The sequence below is a fragment of the Coturnix japonica genome, chromosome 14 (genome assembly GCF_054131305.1).
Source record: "Coturnix japonica strain WE chromosome 14, WE-NBRP24, whole genome shotgun sequence".
NCBI lineage: Eukaryota > Metazoa > Chordata > Aves > Galliformes > Phasianidae > Coturnix > Coturnix japonica.
Genome location: NC_140676.1, coordinates 7,823,505 through 7,841,086, shown reverse-complemented (window position 1 = coordinate 7,841,086; position 17,582 = coordinate 7,823,505). Strand labels below are relative to the sequence as shown.

Genomic DNA, 17,582 nt, shown 5'->3' with positions numbered 1-17,582 from the left:
CTATTTTAAGTGCTCAGTCAAGTAGCATTGCAGTAGTCCTTAGAGCTGCAGTGATCAAGCAGATGACTTCAGGTCTTCCGTTTAACTTTAAATATTCTATCCCTACTCATGTAGTTATATAGAGGATCACATAATGATAGAGGGTCTTATGAGCAAGAATGAGTATTAGTTTTGAATTGGAATTCACATTTATTTCACATTTACTTGTGAAATATCTCCATGCTTCTGCATTCAAGAAAATGCATCACATTTCACTGAGGGAATCTTGAAGGTTATGTACAAATAAAAATGAGGAGGGATAAAAAGGCACCTAGAATGTTGGACATCAATCATACCTCTCTCACCCACAGCAAATCATCATGAGCAGCATCACCAGTCAGAAGAAGTGGATGGGAACCAAACTTGGGATCCTGGATGCTGACCAGACATGATGAACATGATGCAGACATGACATGATGAAGAAGTGAACTTATCCAGGGCTCCAGTAGTATCTACAGCAGGTAAAAATCACTTGGTACATCACTGAAATCGCTGAGTTCTGGGCAGGCAGAAGGCTTGTATGGTAGTGATGAGTTGGTGGTTGGACTAGATGATCTTACTGTTCTTTCCATCCTTGATGATTCTGTGATCTTAAAGCAGAGAGAGAGAGTCTGAACATGCTCTGGGGCCTGGTGCCTGGGCAGCAGCAGTTTGCTGAGCTGGGGATATCCTCTACAACTCTTAGCACCTTGTACTTGCTCTTGACACCATCTTGGCCAATGATACTCTTTTAATCTCAAGATTGATCCTGCTGCATTGTGTGGTGCTTGTAGGTACACATCCAGAGAAATCAGAATTTCATCTTCCCTAGTGACCTAAGCCCGACCTTTGAGCAAAGGCTGGAGCATTTAACATGTCCTCTTAATACCAAGTTCTAACTTTGTGATTTTTGTCACTCATGCCTTGCCACATTACAGAGCAACTGGGATAAATGAATAAAGGAATTATTAAGGTAAAAGTACAAACAGGAGAAACTTTCTTTGCCTTCTGTTTGTTAAATGCTTGTTTGTGTTGATTTGTATCTCCTTTTTTCAACAACCTCATTGTTGTGCTTTGGCAGCAAGGGACGATCTCCAGCACTAAAAAGCTTTTTGCTTTCTCAGGACACTGCCATTTAAGTCTAAGTTGTTCAGCAACAGGTTTTTGATCTGAAAGCTGTGTTTGTACTCAGCTTTGCCACATGCCACAAGTCTGTAGCAGGCTATGAATTCCTGGGGCATCTGATGGGGTGCCCATTATTGTCTGAAAAACCAATGCTGCTGCTTTTGAAATTCTCTGTGTCCTCTGAGAAGCAATCTTTTTATATACACAGAAGGATAAAAGCCTTTCAGCAAAAGCCTTCCTAAAAATGAATGCTGTATTTCTCCTGCTGGGACTTTGTGATGAGGAAGGAATCAAATCCTTCACTTGGTTTCTCCTCTCAGTCAAAAAATCAATGGAGGTAGTATAAAGTCAAGATTTGGAAAATGTGCGAAGTAAAAGTGATGTGCTTATGTTTGTTTCCTTTAAAATACTTAAAGGCAATAGAGATTTTGTGGCCTTAAACTGTAACGGTCCCAAATAGGGAACATGGAGGGGCCCAACAGTCTTGAAATACTGACCAACAATTCTTGAAGAGCTGGGATTTCTGGGTGCATAACAACTTTCACAGAAAGTGCTCCTAATTAGGATAGATCTTGGCTCCAGTATTTATGTCCTGTCCCTTATGAATCCTCTAAATAGTTTCATACTCCATTTTCAGAATCAAAGACAAACAGTGGGAATGGTTTGGAAAATTTGCTGGAGTGTTGTGGCTGGGAAAGGCTGTGGTCTACAAGCTGAGTCAGGGGGGTTAAGAAAGCTGTTAAAGAGGGAGGAGAAGTGGGAGAATATTCAGAGTTTGGATTTAGTTTGATATTTCCTTTTATCAAGCTTGCTTTCAGTCAGCTCATGCAGCAATAGTAATAGAAAGAGTGTCAAGTACATACAGAACGGTGACGGCCTTCCCTGCTCACCTAGGCTGCCTGCTAGAAATTATCATTCATTATAATTTTCATTGTAGCCAACCAAGTCCAAGTCTGTTCCTACTCCAGTGGCACAGAAATGGCAAAAATCCCAGTCACATCAAAATTGTAGGCTCAGGCTTGAGGATCTATTAGAGAAATTCAGAGATGATTGGTGACAATAGCTTTCTTATTGTACCTAAGACACATGATCTGTTTTTTAATGTAGTGTGTTAAATGAGGAGCTGTAAAATAGTAGAGAAAAATAGTTTAATTTAATGTGATTTTAGGGTTTTAATCTAATGTGTTGCCAGATGTAGCCACTCAATCAGTAAAACAGCTTTACTTGGACAGCATCCTGCTCCAGTGGATAAACTTCAGTAATTACCCAGCCATCACAATTTAAAAAAAATAAAATAAAACCTAAACTAGACTCCTCGTTTGCTCAAGCAGATGAGAAGCAGATAAGATGGAATTTCAGCGCCTGTGACACGTTGTTATCGCTTGGCAACATCCAAATGCAGAGTATTTTAAAATCAAATCTATAAGTCTGTGAGCTGATTTGAGGGAATGTGTCAACAAAATGCAGTCAGCTCCTTGCCTCCTGACAAGCTGTACAGATTTCATACCACTCTGAACTGTATCTTGCCCATCAAAGCAGCAGATGTCCTTTCTGGCAGTGCTGGTAGTGCAGCTAGATTGTTTGGTGGCTTATCTATAAAATCAGGAAGAGAATGTGATTGTAACAGAGGCCTGAGGTACAGTCTTGATGTAGTAGAGAAGAGCAAGAAAAGTTTTTCTAGTGAAACACGGAATCATTAAGGTTTGGAAAAGACCTATAAGTCCAACTGTCAGTGGAACCCGGCAGTGAGAGGAAAGAAAGTCCTACAGACTTTCATTCTTTGCTTGTTTGGTATCAAATAGGGCATTGTCCTCAGAGACAAAAGTGTACAACTGGAAGCTGCCTCTCTCAGCCCTAGAGAGGGACTGCATTGAAATAGCACCTATTTTCCATTCTGAGAAAATCCTCTGCTTTCTGGTTGCTGTTATCTCCACATCTTCTGAATTGCCTTGGCTGGGGAAGTCCAGCTGTTTCTAGTTTGCACAGGAAGGGAGCATAATACACAGATTCAATATTTTACCTCCCAATGTAACTGTTAGACTGAAGCATCTTGTCATGAGTTGAAAGATGGTAGAGAGTCTTTCTCCATTAACTCTGTGGATTTACTTGTGCACAAATGTCTTCTGTACATTCATGTACTGCATTTATCCAGTGCCTTCTTGGGCCCATAAGCTGCTTTTATTCCCTGAGGGCAGCATGCATGTGCTTCTCAAATAACACAAAACTGAAGGCTATTGTATAGAGGCTCGTGGAAAGGAAAGTTGATCTTTAACCTTTGCATTCCCAAATTATGTAGCAAAATATAGACTGAAACTCTTGAACGGTTACACGTTTAAGCATATTTACTTAACAGTCATGCACTTTGACTTTATCTTTTGTTTGTAAATTAAATCTGATTTCCCCGCGTTCTACAATAGCTCTCTGTTTTATTTTTCCTGGCAGAAAATCTCTTTCCGTCTGTCCTTCAGTTAGTCAAAGGTAGGAGTTGCTCCCTGAGAGAGAGATTAGTTTGTCTCATTGGAATTTCGTACTGCAGGATGACAGTCTTCCCTGGCACACAGTAAGCTCACCACAATCCGCAGTATACATGAAATCATAATCAAAGACAGATGCCTTTCCCTGTTATAAATAATCATTGCTGCTTGCATAGACCAGAAAAAATCCTTGTTTAGGCTGCTCTTACTTTCTTTCTTGGAGCTCTGTATTTCCCTTGGCCTTTCCTTTTTTCATCTTTTTCTGTCACTAATTCTAGATATTTGCCTAAGGAAATAAAAGGAATGGGGAAAGTAGATCTTGGCACTCTCTTAATTCTCAGAGGATTACCCTATGGAGTGAAATTAAATACACATGACATATAAAAGGGAATGGCCTTTTAATTTATAGCAAAAATCCCAGTTCACAATAAATCCGTTCTTTCCTGTTTGTGTGTACGATGAGAACATGTCGTATGCTTCTGAGATGCTGTTATAAAAGCTTTGTTCTGTTGTAGGATTAATTCTGAATTGGTGAATGGTTTTATGTAAATATCAAATGGCAAATGTTGGATATGCTTTTAAATTGGTTATCAAATTTACTTGAGTTTCAGCAAAGCCCAGTTCAGTGTCATCTATTTTAACAGCTTCTTCTAAATTACAAATTGTCCTCAGGTAGTTGTGAGATATCTGAGATGTTGGGACTCCAACAGTAAAGCCTCTTGGATGGTATTTTCAGTTGATTTGTGGAAAAATTCTGCTTGAAGTAGATGCTATTAAGAACTTTTAACCTTGGTTAGTGCCCCAGATGCTTTGCTTAGCCTTTCAGCTGCAACCTAGATGGCACCTTGTTTAGACTGTTAGCAACAAACAGTGTGTAAAGGTTTGGCTGCAGTGTTTTGCATTCTAGGCTTCCAACTTTTTATGTTCTTTTCTTTCAAATATGTACAATATCTCAAGGCAGGGACTGTGTAGAGAGCATTACATGACTGACTGGTTACTGCTACACTACCACCATTGAGCTCTAATCCTTTAAATATCTAAGCACTGTGGGGTCAAGTTCTTGCCGTGCTCTGTGCTCTTACAGGAGTTTGGCAAAGATCTGTTCTTAAGAAATGAGATCATTTTGCTCTGCGAGGAGACTGAGTCAATGTGCTGGAGGTATCGGTTTTACTCTGTTAGATTATATTGCTGCAGATATTTGCTTGCAAAGTGAGATGCAGTCTGTTCCTACTAAGACTGAAACTGGTGGCACAGCAAATCGTGATTGTTTTTACACCATTCATCAGCAAAACCTTCTAATGAGGAAAGTAATTTAAAAAATATCTGGCCATTATGGTGGAACAGCAGGATTTTGTTTTTAAATCCTTTTAGATTGCCATATAAAATCACCAATGTTAATGGTCTGATAAAATGGTCCCCTACACAAGAACCAGCACTTTCTCCACAGTAGTTGGTCTTGCTTGTGATAACATGAAGGTTAAGAAATAGTTTTTCCCTTTAAAGCATGTGGACCAGTTGTGCTATCGACTACTAAACTCTTGGTTTTCTTTGGCCAGTAGTAAAGAAATTGCTGTGATGTCTTGCCTATTAGTATTTATAATTTTCTCCTTTACTGAACAACTTCCTCCTCTATACAAGACCATAAATACACATTATGGGACAAAGGACAGTCTGATCAGTTTGCCCTTGAAACACACACTCTCAAGTTGGTTGACATTAGTCACATTAATCATCTTATAGACCCCAGGATTCCTAGCAGAAGCCTCATCTGATTCAAGTAATTAATCCACGCATCTGATAAACACCCAGTCCTAGCATTAAGGTGACTTATACCTGTTGTCACTAAAAAAATGGTGGTGAATACATTCAAGTCAACTAAACTGGCTCTTACTTTTTGTACGTGGCAGTCAGGGTTTGTGTGTCTTCATTTTACTCTGGTTTATGGGAATTGTTTGAGAATATAATGATTCAAAACTGAGGAAATTAAGTCCCTCGGCTTCAGTTTTGTCTTGGTAAGACTCATTTTTCCTTCCACAGTGAAAAGGATCTGGCCATGTTCTGCCACTTACATTTTCTTCTCGTTGAATTTGCAGATGGTTGACCTTGTAGGAAAGGCACAAATCAATCTGCAGAGTGATTCTGTTTCGTGGTGTGTTCAACTTTGACACTGTTCTCTGATGATATGGGGCTAGCAGAGAAAATCCTGTGCAAGCTACATGCTCAAACATTACCAAAATTCTTGCTCTATCTGAAATGCAGCAGTCTTTTGATACCTTTGTGTTAGAAAGTGGCACATTTCCTGATAGTTGGTACTCCCTATTCTGAATAAAGTCATGGCGGTGTCACAGTTTAAATGAAAATCTACCTGCGTCCGTGACAGGCCTAAACATCACAATGAAGAACTGCCCAGTAGATATTTACACTCAAATTCTGTTGGAGAAGTGAGGCTCATATCACTGGTGATATGTGCTGTGTGTTGACTTTCCAGTTCAAGTGAGTGTGGCTTAGCCCTATGTCTAGAATTATAAATCTAAATCATTAATTATTCTCCATTCTCTATAAGAGAATGTCTCTTCCACCAAAACTAGGCAATACAGCAGCATCTTTTGTGATGCTCTCTGTACATAAATAAGACTGTTGCTAATAAAACTACCCATCAGACTGACTTTTGTGAGCATAAATAAAGTATAAGCAGTTGCTTTTTAGTTAGTAATGGTGTGGCTGGCCTAGTGCACTATGTTTGCAACCATTTAGAATGATGTCTCTTGAAAGTAAGTTTCTCTAATTCCACCTTTCCTTCAGTCAATATGGGGTAATTGTTAACCGAAACCCAAGCAACAGTGATTTCATCCTGTTACACAACCAGGAGGCCTGGCCTAACATCACTCATCAAGTAGCCAGCTTGTCTGTATAGGAACTGTAAGTGAAGAAAATCATTCACCATTTGTGCGTAGGAATGCAATAAGGACACTGTAAATAAAAGCTCGTTGCAAAAATAACCAGTTATATGGTTTCAGAACATTCCATTCTCAAGCATGAGTTGTTAGCCTTTAGTAAGTGCTGTTTACATCACAGCTAGGATGTCTAGGATGTCTGCGTAAACCTACGTGAGTCTTTTTGAAAGAGGTTTTGGAGGCAAGCAAGAGTCAATAGACCAAAGCAAGATGGGTGGTTGGCAATGCAGAGGAGACCTGCAGCTCTGTTTTCAGAGGGTTGTGTGTATGTATGGATACAGGTGTGGCTAAGTGGGAATGGCCAGGAGCAGGGACAGAGGCAAGCAGAGTAGATTTGTGAGGAACAAAGATGAAAGGCAGAATCAAAATGGCTCAAAGCTAGCTTACTTGGGGAATTCACTCTGTATAGCACATTGAATTTCAGGCCATCTCTGTCTTACTTTCTGAAAGCCTTGAATGGAGAATTAGCTGCTTCAGGTATTAACATGGCCTTCCTCAGTTGTTCCTTCTCTTGGTAGTTTTCTGTGGAGCTGCCAGGGGAAAGCAAAACCCTCTCTTTTTAGTATTTGAAAGCATCATTGGGAAGTTAAGAGGCTGGGATTAGGTTTGTTAATAAATGCATACAAGGGAACTCCTCTGGGGCTTTATAATTTTCTGACTATTTTCTTTAATAGATGATGCATGTGATACAGTTGGGGTTTGCCTGGTCCTTTTTCTTACTGTGGAAGAGTGGGGGGAAGAAAAATAACCCAGTCAGTCTGCTCTTTCTGCTTCTGAAAGATCTCTTTTCAAGACTTTGGCTGTAGCAATTTTGTGCTTTCCAAGGGCATTACTAAGACATTCAGCACATCCCCCATGGAACTGTGGTCAGTGTTATTAGGCTCCTCCAGGGAACAGCAGTAGTTCTGTCAGATTAATGTGGCCTACAGTCACCATCCCTTGAGCTAGCTGGCTGGTATGCCTTGGAGAAATGAGCAAGGCTCTCTAGATAAACAAAAATCCCTGCGTGATAGTGAGCTGACATTCACACATATTAAGAACCCTTATTTCAAGTTGCTTAAGGCTGTGTGAGCATGCATCTCAACATATCTTTGTCCAATCTCAGCCAGCGCATTGCAAAACAAGCAGACACTTGAGCAGGTCTGGAAATTCCAGGTGGGGAAGGGAGATGCTGCACACAGCCCATCAGGCAGCACGACAGCCTCCGTCAAAACCAGGCAAATGGGTTCAGGCTGAGCAGTGATTTTGTGCTGGCTGCAGTCATTGGTTACTCTGAATCTATTCATAAAGTATGGTTAAAACAATATGCTTTTTCAAGAGCTTGAAACAATTAGGTGCATGGATCTAAAATAATGCACTTCCATGATAGCTACATGTTGCTTGCTTTGAGTGTATGGTATTTAGTCCTTGGAAAGCTCCATCTGTGCAAACATTATAACTGAAATAATTTGATGAGTGGTGGAAGAGGAATCAGTTATTTCATTAATTATTTGGTTGCACAGATGGACCTGTAATCCCTGGCCAGATGCAGGCAGACATTTTTATACAAGCAGCAAAGTAGATCTTTAGATATCCAGTTGCAGGCCTCTACAATAAAGTTATTATTGTCAAGACACCATTTTGAAGACCTTTGTTCTTTTCTTTCCCCTCTTCCCCCCCCCCCCCCCCCCCCTCCCTTCTTCCCCTCTAATGTCTCAGCTTTTTCCTTCTCAGTTCAGAAACAGAATCCCTTCAGCAGAAACCTTGTGCATCGCTTTGATAAAAGCATTTAGAAAGATCAAAGAGAGAGAGCAACTCAGCTGGTGGCCTTTCCCTACAGAGCAGTGGGTTTATGCCATGTCTATGCTACAGATATTGTTGGATAGAGTCATGTCAAGACAGCTTTGATACAAAGTTTGGTCCCTGTTGGGCAGATCTGTGCTAAAAGAAGCCTCGGGAGCAGATACTGTTTTTTATGGGTCTGCTGTGTGTGCAGGAGCCCCAGACCCTCATGCAGCAGCAGCATCCACCTGCCTGCAGTGCTGTTGCTGACACAATCTTTACACGTGCTCAGAAGTTGTTGCCAAAGTAGCTTTGCTGCACAGGAGGCAAAGCAACTGGGCCGGGAATTAATATAGGTCTATTGGCAAAAACTTTGGAGGACAAATGTGCTAAAATACTGCTCTGGTGTTGGACTATCTTCTGTTTTAGCAATTAGTTCAGCCTATACTGGCACAGAGATTCATGCTGATGCAAGTTGTTTTGCTTTTTTTTTTTTTTTCAGCTGGAATGAGTTTATGGTCTACAGCTTAATTGTATCTCATTTGATGGAAAAACTGGATGGAAAAGCAAAGCCTTAGTGTCTTCCAATTAGTTGGAATTTTAGGCAACAGAACATTGATTCCATGCTAACTTTCATGTTTATTACTGACTTCACTGCTGTGAAATCAGGTAAGTGCTCTTTAAGCACTGGGTTTGTTGGTTTTTATAAGAGCACTTACCTTCAATAGCAAGTGTCTATGAACACTATTACCTAATACCTGTGTCTCTCCGAATGAATCTGGAGTTTACTCCCTTTCTAACCAGCCCTGGACTTTTCTGGCTTTTATTTATGAGATTTTTGCTTATGTTGACAATGTTTGTAGATCTTACAGAGCTTCCAATAAAGGATATTTTTATTATGAGGTCTATTTGAGGGCAGGAAAATGGAGGCTTTTTCGTTTCCCACTGCTGTGTTCTTAAATCAGAATAAGCAGAAATTTGGACTTATAAATCACATGAGTGGATCTACAGTAACAAAGGAGTTGTAGTTCTCCACTGTAAAGGATACAGTCTGGCAAGATGTACAGCAGGTAACTCTTACAATGTGAAAAAATGTAGACAACCAGAATTAACTGCTACCCAATGTAGCCTGGAACCAAAGCTGTAATTTATAATATGGTCAGGAATGCATTGCAGGCTCCTCAATCGATAAGCTAACGAGAAAAAGCTCTGCTATTAATTACAAATCAACTGGGTCAATATCCTGTAAGTGAAAGATATGAAATTGCTAACATTCAGGGGAAACTTTTTTTGCCAAGTATATTTATAAAACTTGTATAAAATATGATATTTATTTAAAAAATAAAAATGAAAAAAAGCTTCTTTCACTGTTCAAAGGCAGCACCGTGAATACTGATTTCCTTCTGCTCTGAATAGTCAACTGAACTGACTTTATTTCACCAGGTTTTCATTTGTACGTAAAAGAACTGAAGGCAACTTTTACCTTTAATTTGAGACCTTACAGTGAAGCAGACGTGCTATAAGTGGGGCACTCAAAGTGATGCTACCTGTGTGTTAATCATCAAAACATCTGAAATACCAAGAGTTTGTGACCAAATGATTATCTTAGTAGATGGCAGGGTTTGAAATTTTCTAATCAGTGATGCTGGCAATCTAACATCTTGTCACATTTATAGGAGTCCCAAAAAGGGCAGCTGGGGAGTGAGAAGGCAAGCTAATGCTTGTATTTGAAAGCAGTTCGTCATCTGCATGGTTCTCCAACTTCAAACAACTCCGTGCTTTTATAAATTGCAAAAATGGAAGTGCTACTTATCCGCAATCCTTTTCATCTGGCAGTGATGATTTTTTTTTCATATCCTTGTTATAACATTTCTGTTTTCTATTAAAAAGACAGGGGACAATCATTTCCAAGGAGGAAATAATAAGATTAAACATGTGAATCTCTCATTTTCTGTAAAATAAACTTGTTTTATGACCTTGCTACATAATTTTACTCTTTTTTTTTTTTTTTTTTTTTTTTTAATATAAGCCATGAAAATCCGAGGATTGCATTGTAATTAAGTGCATCAGTAATGAGAAGTTTAATTGAACTGAAGTTTAACTAATTCTTCTTGGACGGTAAAGCATTTTATGATATTTAGATAATTCTAACAAAAAGTTGCTGGCCTAAACAGGTTGTGTGAAGCTGTTTGGTTGCATTAAAAATGTACCGGTTCTGATCACCGTTGCAAAGAAGAGCAATTATTTTCAGTGCACAAACAATGAAAGCAAACCTTGCACACACAATGTTCCTGGTTTCACCATGGAAATTCAAACCATAACAGCCATGGGAGTTTCTGAGATGCGAAGAACTTTCGGTGAACAGTGTCCCTTTGTTTTCTTCATCTCTCAGGGTAGACTGAGACTGTGCTTTTCAAGTCAGTAAAGGCAAATATTAAAATCTGGAGAGAGAATCTGGGAAGGGATGTGGAAAGCAGCAGTGAGCAGCAACCCGCCAGAAGAGGGTTTTTCCTCTATGAGTGGCAGATGTCTGGAGTGACCGTTAGCAGGGGGTACAGGAGTAAGGGTGTTCATTAACTTTGTAGGCTTTTGTGTTTTAATGTTCAAATACTCCTTGTTGCTGATTTATTATTATTATTGTTTGCTCTGGTGAAAAGGCCCTGGTGCCCTTTTTTATTGTTAAAATAGTAATAAATCAAAGTCTTTTCATTTATGTTAGAGTACTAGTCTTCATCCAGCAGGTTGTTTCAAATAGATGTTTCTTCTAGCACTTCAGTTGATTGTTGATTTCAGGGTATTTGATACAAAAATATTCTGAGTTCTTTTCTTACATATTGGAAAGGATGCCTAATGGAACATGTAGCAACGTTACAAAGCATGGCTGGGGAAAGAAAATGCGTGTGGCTAACAGCTTACATCATCTGAAATGACAATGATGGTTCTTAGATTACTATTATCAGCTTTAATTGCAGCTCTGTGCTTTTTCTGTCTCAGTTCAGTGCAATTAAGTTTCACACCTGAAGTCAAGCATTTCATGCAAATGTTTGAGGAACAATGACTTGATCACTTGTTTGGTTTCCTGCCTCTTTTGTAGTACATGTAAGCCTTAATGTTTAGAATATCTTCCTTTTTTTCCCCTAATTTCCAGATTGTCGTGGTTAAGAAAGAGTGACCCCATCTATCCCAGACCCAAGTGAGCAGTCCCATGAGGACAGCAGTAAAGGAAGTCTTCCTGGAGTCTTTGCTGTCCTGTGGGTTTCATTAGATTTTCATGAAGCCTCTTCAATCTGGTCTGTGGTTTTCTTTTCAAGAAACACATTGCTGAGCTAGGCTAGCTCTGATGAGGCTAGGAGATTTAAATCACCACCAAACATTCAAGGCTTTAGACAGGAAGCGTGGTCTGACTCCCCATGAATGATGTACTTGGCACAGAAAGCCAGTTTGGTAACAGTTTGCTTGGAGCAAATATGGAATATGTTTCCAGTCCTTTTTTATTCTTCTTTTTTTTTTCAGCCCCCACCAACAAAATATTTTTTGGTAGAGTATAAAATGTAGATATTTTAGTGTGTTATATATTATAACCATTAGTTTGAAGGTAGAAAATAAGAGAACTCTAATAACAGTTTGTTTTTGTTTTGTTTGGGTTTTTTTTTGTTTTTGTTTTTGTTTTTTTTGCAGTGGAGAATGTGTGATGTTGGTTGCAAATTATCACAGTGCCAAGAATTTCCCAAGTCATTTAACTTCCTCAGTATATATTAGATGCAGCCATGTAGTTGTCCTGCCATTTATTTTTCTCTATTTGGCAATTCTGTGCCTTCAGAATTTTCATATGTTTGTTTTGGTTGTTTCATCTACCTAAAGACACAACTCTGATCTTATTTGCTATTTTTCAAATATTTCAAATATATATTTCAAATATATTTCAAATTCTCACTGCTGTGACAGTGAGAAACATTAGTTGGCTTTTACTTGCCTCCTCTGAATAATGACTTTACTGTATATTATGTAATTTTATTAGTATATTATATAACATACTGTATATTGTATTTACAAATAATAATGTTTCCTGAACAAGCAAGAGAAAGTCAAAGACATTCTGTTTTAACACAGGTAATTTTAACACAACACTGGAAGACATTCTTGTTAATTATTCAATTATTTTCTTAGGTTCTTGACTGCGAACCTTTTACAGTTGTTACATGATGACTCCATTGGCACTGATTGCTCTAAGGAGGATTGTGGGAGAAGAAGACAGTCTCAGTATCATCACCTTCATAAGGAGTTTGTAAGTGATGCAGCACAGATGAGTTGAGGGAGCAGGGAGATGGAGACATTGCCTTGAAATATGGAGGTAGAGATTATTTCTTGTTGTACGGTATGTACTGGCATTTCAAGAGTTGCTTAGCAGACTCTGCAAAGCCAGTAGTCCTAGAACAATATTTGAGAGTGAATTGCAATAGCAATATAATCAGTAGCACAAAAAGCTTTACCCTGATTTTAGAGGCTGTGTGTAGTTTACTGTTTTCAGGACTGAGTCATGCTGCAAGGCCTTCTAATAGCTGAATGGATGACAAAATAGAAAAACAGAGCAACTTCTTTGGTATGATTGTCTCCCAGTGTACAGACATATATTTGCATCTAAATTTCAAAGGAAATTCAGCTTTTCTCTTAAAAGAAATAATATTAAAAAACTAATATCTGAAGTTTATATGGCCCCTCTTCTGTTGCCCATTTATCATTTCCAGCAAGGGAGATGACTTTTATGTTGGCAGATAACATTAAGCACCAAGTAACGCTCTGGACAGCAACCAGTCTCCCTTCAATAAAAGGGGAAGGCCTGCAGTGGGAAGTGTGACATATGTGCTGCTGCTTATGTCCACTGAGCTTAGTTAAAGTAAGCAACTAGATAAGATTTCTTGCTTTGATTTCCAAGTCTGCTGTTACTTTGTTCCATCACCTTGGTCAATTCCATTCTGTTTACCTAGTTGTAAAATGTGTTCCATAATATTTATTTGATTTACTGTGATTAAATCTTCTGTTATTAGTTTAGGTCCCCTTTGTTCTAGTTATTGTGAACATCTACAAGTAATCAAAGTCTCTGCTCCAGGGAAGGTATTACCCTCATAAATAACGGAGGTGGAGGCACCGAGAAATTCTAGGATGTGTTATGGGAAGTTGGGCGGCTGGGAGCACAGCTAAATAACAAGGCCTTGTTTTGCAGGAAGGAGGTCAGGAAGCGTTAGGCACTGCTTAGTAGCTCATGAGTAAGTATTTTACCCACTCCTTCTTACAAAAGGGAGAACTCCCTTCTTCAACAATCTGTTAAAAGGACTTTTGGAAATTCTTGAAAACTTCCAAAAGGTATCATATGAGCCCACTTAAATCATACGTGTTGTTTATGGGATCTGCATGAAGAAAGGCATATAAATTTCTGATTGGAGGAGACTTAAAAAAAAAAAAAAAAAAAAAAAAAAAAGACATTTATTGAAATACAACTTATTAAAATGGTCAGTAATGGGAAATGGATGGAATTCAATCCTGCACAGGAAATTCAAGGACCTAACAGGGAAAAAAACACTTTAAACTCGATTCTCCGCTGCCTCGGGGTCTGCTTAGGTTAGGGAAGATCAATAGCATTTGATTGTGTGCAATCAAACAGGCATTGCTAATCACTGGTAATTTGGTTTTGGAACTGCATTCTGCCACCCCCACCCTCTTCTCTTTTCTTAGCTACCAAATTCACTTTACTTTGTTTTGTTTGTGATCTTTTTATCTAACATCCTTCTATGGTTTGTTATTTTCCTTCCTTACCCCTCATCCAACCTGAGTGCTTTTCACCACTTACACCTCATTTTCCTAAGAGAGAAATAAGAATCAGAATCCAGGAGAAAAGCTTGTCCAGCGTTAAGTGCTAAACTTCAGCTAGGTTAGAAGCAAGTGGACTGAATAGCTGATCGCTGTCATCTTCTCTCTGCTTTCTTGAATATGGGTAGGAGAGAGCTTGGAGAGCCCTTGTGTCCCAGGGAGGCTTGGGAGAATAAGGAAGAGATTTCTGCTGTGCATTTCACTTTGCTAGCTGAAAATCTCTGCTTGCACTCATTCTTTTCTGGTATACGTTTCATCCTTTTTACAGTGTTTTTTGTTGTTGCCTTCTTAAGACTCGCACGTTTCTTGGTTATTTCCTTATTTAAAGATAATCATCATCATCTTCTAGCCTTGGTTGATTTAAAGACTGTTAGACGTAGTTTGGGTGAATTTTACTTTAAGTTGAAGAGTGTCATTTTGTTTAAAAAGTTAATAAGGTAACACATTTTATATGTGTATTAATGAATAGTTTAAAATAGCTGTAATTACACAAGATATAAATTACAGTAATCGTGTTTGCTTATGTCTTTCAGTGGTCATAGTGCCATCATTTGAGTGTCGCATTTCTAACAACTTACTAATTTCTTCTTGTGAGCAATTTTTGCATTGTTAGAACTGTACCTTAATGTCCATTGCACTCAAGATAGATGAAAATAGCACTTTCAGCAGAGAAAAAGATACTGAAAAGCATGAGAAGTTACTGCAGATGGATGTGCAAATACAGATACCTCTATCAAAGTAATCCCTCAGATATCCCTGAGTCCATTGTGAACTTTTAGAGAGAACTGAGAAAATCATGGCAGCGAAAAGAGCTGTTATTTTCCCACAGATTTAATGGCCAAATGCTATAATATTTAGCTCCTGTTTTCATCATAATTTCAATAGCACCTGTAAGCTGAAACAAGAGAGGGGTCTGCTCTGTAACACTGTTCTGAGTGTCACCCCTCTTAGTTCTCTTGGAGAACTGCTTTGCACTGGGGGTAAAAGCAGGCACTCCCCACTTGTAGATTCTTACTGCATCAGAGATGTTTCTCTACTTTTGGGATGATTCATCTAAAATTTTAAAAAATAAAACAAAAAGTGCTTTGCAGTTCACAACTATTTCCAAGCTTCTTGATTGCTTAGCAAACTCCTTGACATCTCTGACCAAATGAAATGTAATTAAATGTAATTATGTGAATTGTATCATAGAATTATAGAATGGCTTGGGTTGGAAGGGACCTCAAGGATCATGAAGGTCCAACCCCATCCTGCAGGCAGGGCCACCAACCTCCCCATTTAATACTAGACCAGGCAGTTAATTGTTGTTTCCCTGTTATACTTTTTACATATCTACTGCAACTTATGTATTCTTGGTTTGTGTTTCATGGATATATGTTTAATGGGTAAAACATGATCTTAAAGGTCTTTTCCAACCTTAAGCTTGATTCCATGATTTCCCATGATTTTTTCCCCCCTGTCCCCTTAAGTTGTTTTTGTTGTTGTTTTAAGTACACTATCCTATCCTTTATCCTAATGTTAAACTGCAAGCAAACCACTTTAATTCAGGCTGTTTTAGAGTCAGCTCTCTGTCTGATCCCCAACTGCTGCAAAAGCTGACTGATCCTCCCTATAATTACGTCTCTTCCTCCTGCTTACATGGACAGATGGAGCCCCAGTTGTTTTTCTGTGGTCACCAATGCTACCAAGAGACCCATCTTAGTGACAAGCACTTAGATTAATTTGGAATTTTTAATCATTAATTAACACTTGTCAGCTTCAAAGTGTACACTGTTGGGAAATTAATGTCACATCATGTGATACAGCCATTTTAAGTCTGCAAAGAAAACTGATTGTTTTCTTTCTTCTTTTTTTTTTTCTCTCCATGGCAAAGGTTAACTGTCTGGACAGCTGTGAGTCAAGCCTTCAAGCCACGCTGCTTTATCTGATTGGTCTCAAACTTGATCTGGCACATGAAAGGAAATGTGAGGAAGTTTCAAGCAGGGATCATTTTGCAAAGTCCAGAGCCGAGGGTGAGGTCAAGTTCACTCACATTTTTGGAGTATCACATTGCAAACATAAAGTGCCATGTGTACAGCATGAGGGCTGGTGGAGCAGTGGTTTTGACTGCAGGAGATCCATGTTGCTGGAGTATTTTTGTGTTATTTACCAGCATCATTGAAATATACCACAGTAAAGAAACAGCAGGTTACATGTGTTTTTTAAAGGCGACCCTTCTAGGGAATAGGCATATGGTGACTTTATCTCCGTTTAGATGTTTAACTCACACAGGTGTTGCCAGCATCTCATGGAGATGCAGGGTAATGTTAGCATTTAGTTAATGAGTAAGTTCTTATTATTCATGTGACATTAATTTAGCCCATGATGTTACTCCTTTCCTCCTGTGGTGCGTTCAGAGCCATGGAGATTGCTGCAAGAATTTATGGGATGGAAAAGCAGTTATTTAACAGTGTGATCTATGGGTTTTTTTAAGCCGTGTGGAGTCATAAAATTATTGCTGTTGGAAAAGACTACCAAGATCATCTAGTCCAACCATCAACCCATTGCCACCTTGTCTGCTAACCATGTCCCTCAGTCCTACTGACTGCCCTCCTTGCAGACAAGCTCCGTTCCAGATTCAGCCTTGGATCATCACTTCATAAACACTGTCTCAGTTCCACCAAGGCCTCGCTGAGATTCCCCAGTCAGTTGTTTTTCTCAACATGTTTAAGTCTTAAATGCGCTTTATGGCTTTGTGTAATCAGTTTTTCTTAAAGGAGAGTTGCTAGTTAAGCTGTACATTTCAGCAAAATCACAAATTTAAATTTTGTTATCTGTTGTAACATGCAGTAAATTCCATGGCTAAGGGAAGAGCATATTGAGTAAAAGCCTGTGCACTCCTGAGCTCAGTTGTGCCAAGTGCTTTATAGGCCATCCGTGTGGAACAGGCCTGCACGCTTGTGACTGTTGAGGTGTAAATATTGTATTTCTCAACATCTACTACAGAGAAGCAGCAGTTGAGTTTATTCTCTAAGAAGAGAAAAGCAGAACAGATATGAGTAGCTCCCAGGGGGTCACTGGGCATCAGCATTTTGGCACTTTGCATATTCAGATAAGCATGGGGACCTTATGCATGGTAGATGCAAGATGTGGTACATACCCACTTCGTTTCCTGAAGTATTTTTTAACATTTCTAGCATTTATTTACAGCTACCTGAAATATAGATGTGATACAGCTGTATGATGAGGAATCTTCAGATATTCTCAGCTGAGATTATAAAAAAATAATGTCCCCCCCCCAAAAAAAAGTAAATAAATAAAAGTGAAGGCGCTGAAATGAATCATTCTTTCCTAATGCTCATTATAAATACAACGAAAACGTGAGATTATAAATTGCAGAATATTT

The 17,582-nt window shown here is 38.9% G+C and overlaps 1 long non-coding RNA gene across 1 annotated transcript; it reads left to right on the top strand.

The window, feature by feature from the left end:
• Nucleotides 1–350: 350 nt before the first annotated feature.
• Nucleotides 351–16,209, top strand: LOC146758448 (uncharacterized). Its single transcript, XR_014934329.1, has 4 exons — nt 351–500; nt 8,835–9,001; nt 12,500–12,683; nt 16,071–16,209. It is a non-coding gene; the product is annotated as an uncharacterized LOC146758448 (long non-coding RNA).
• Nucleotides 16,210–17,582: the final 1,373 nt, after the last annotated feature.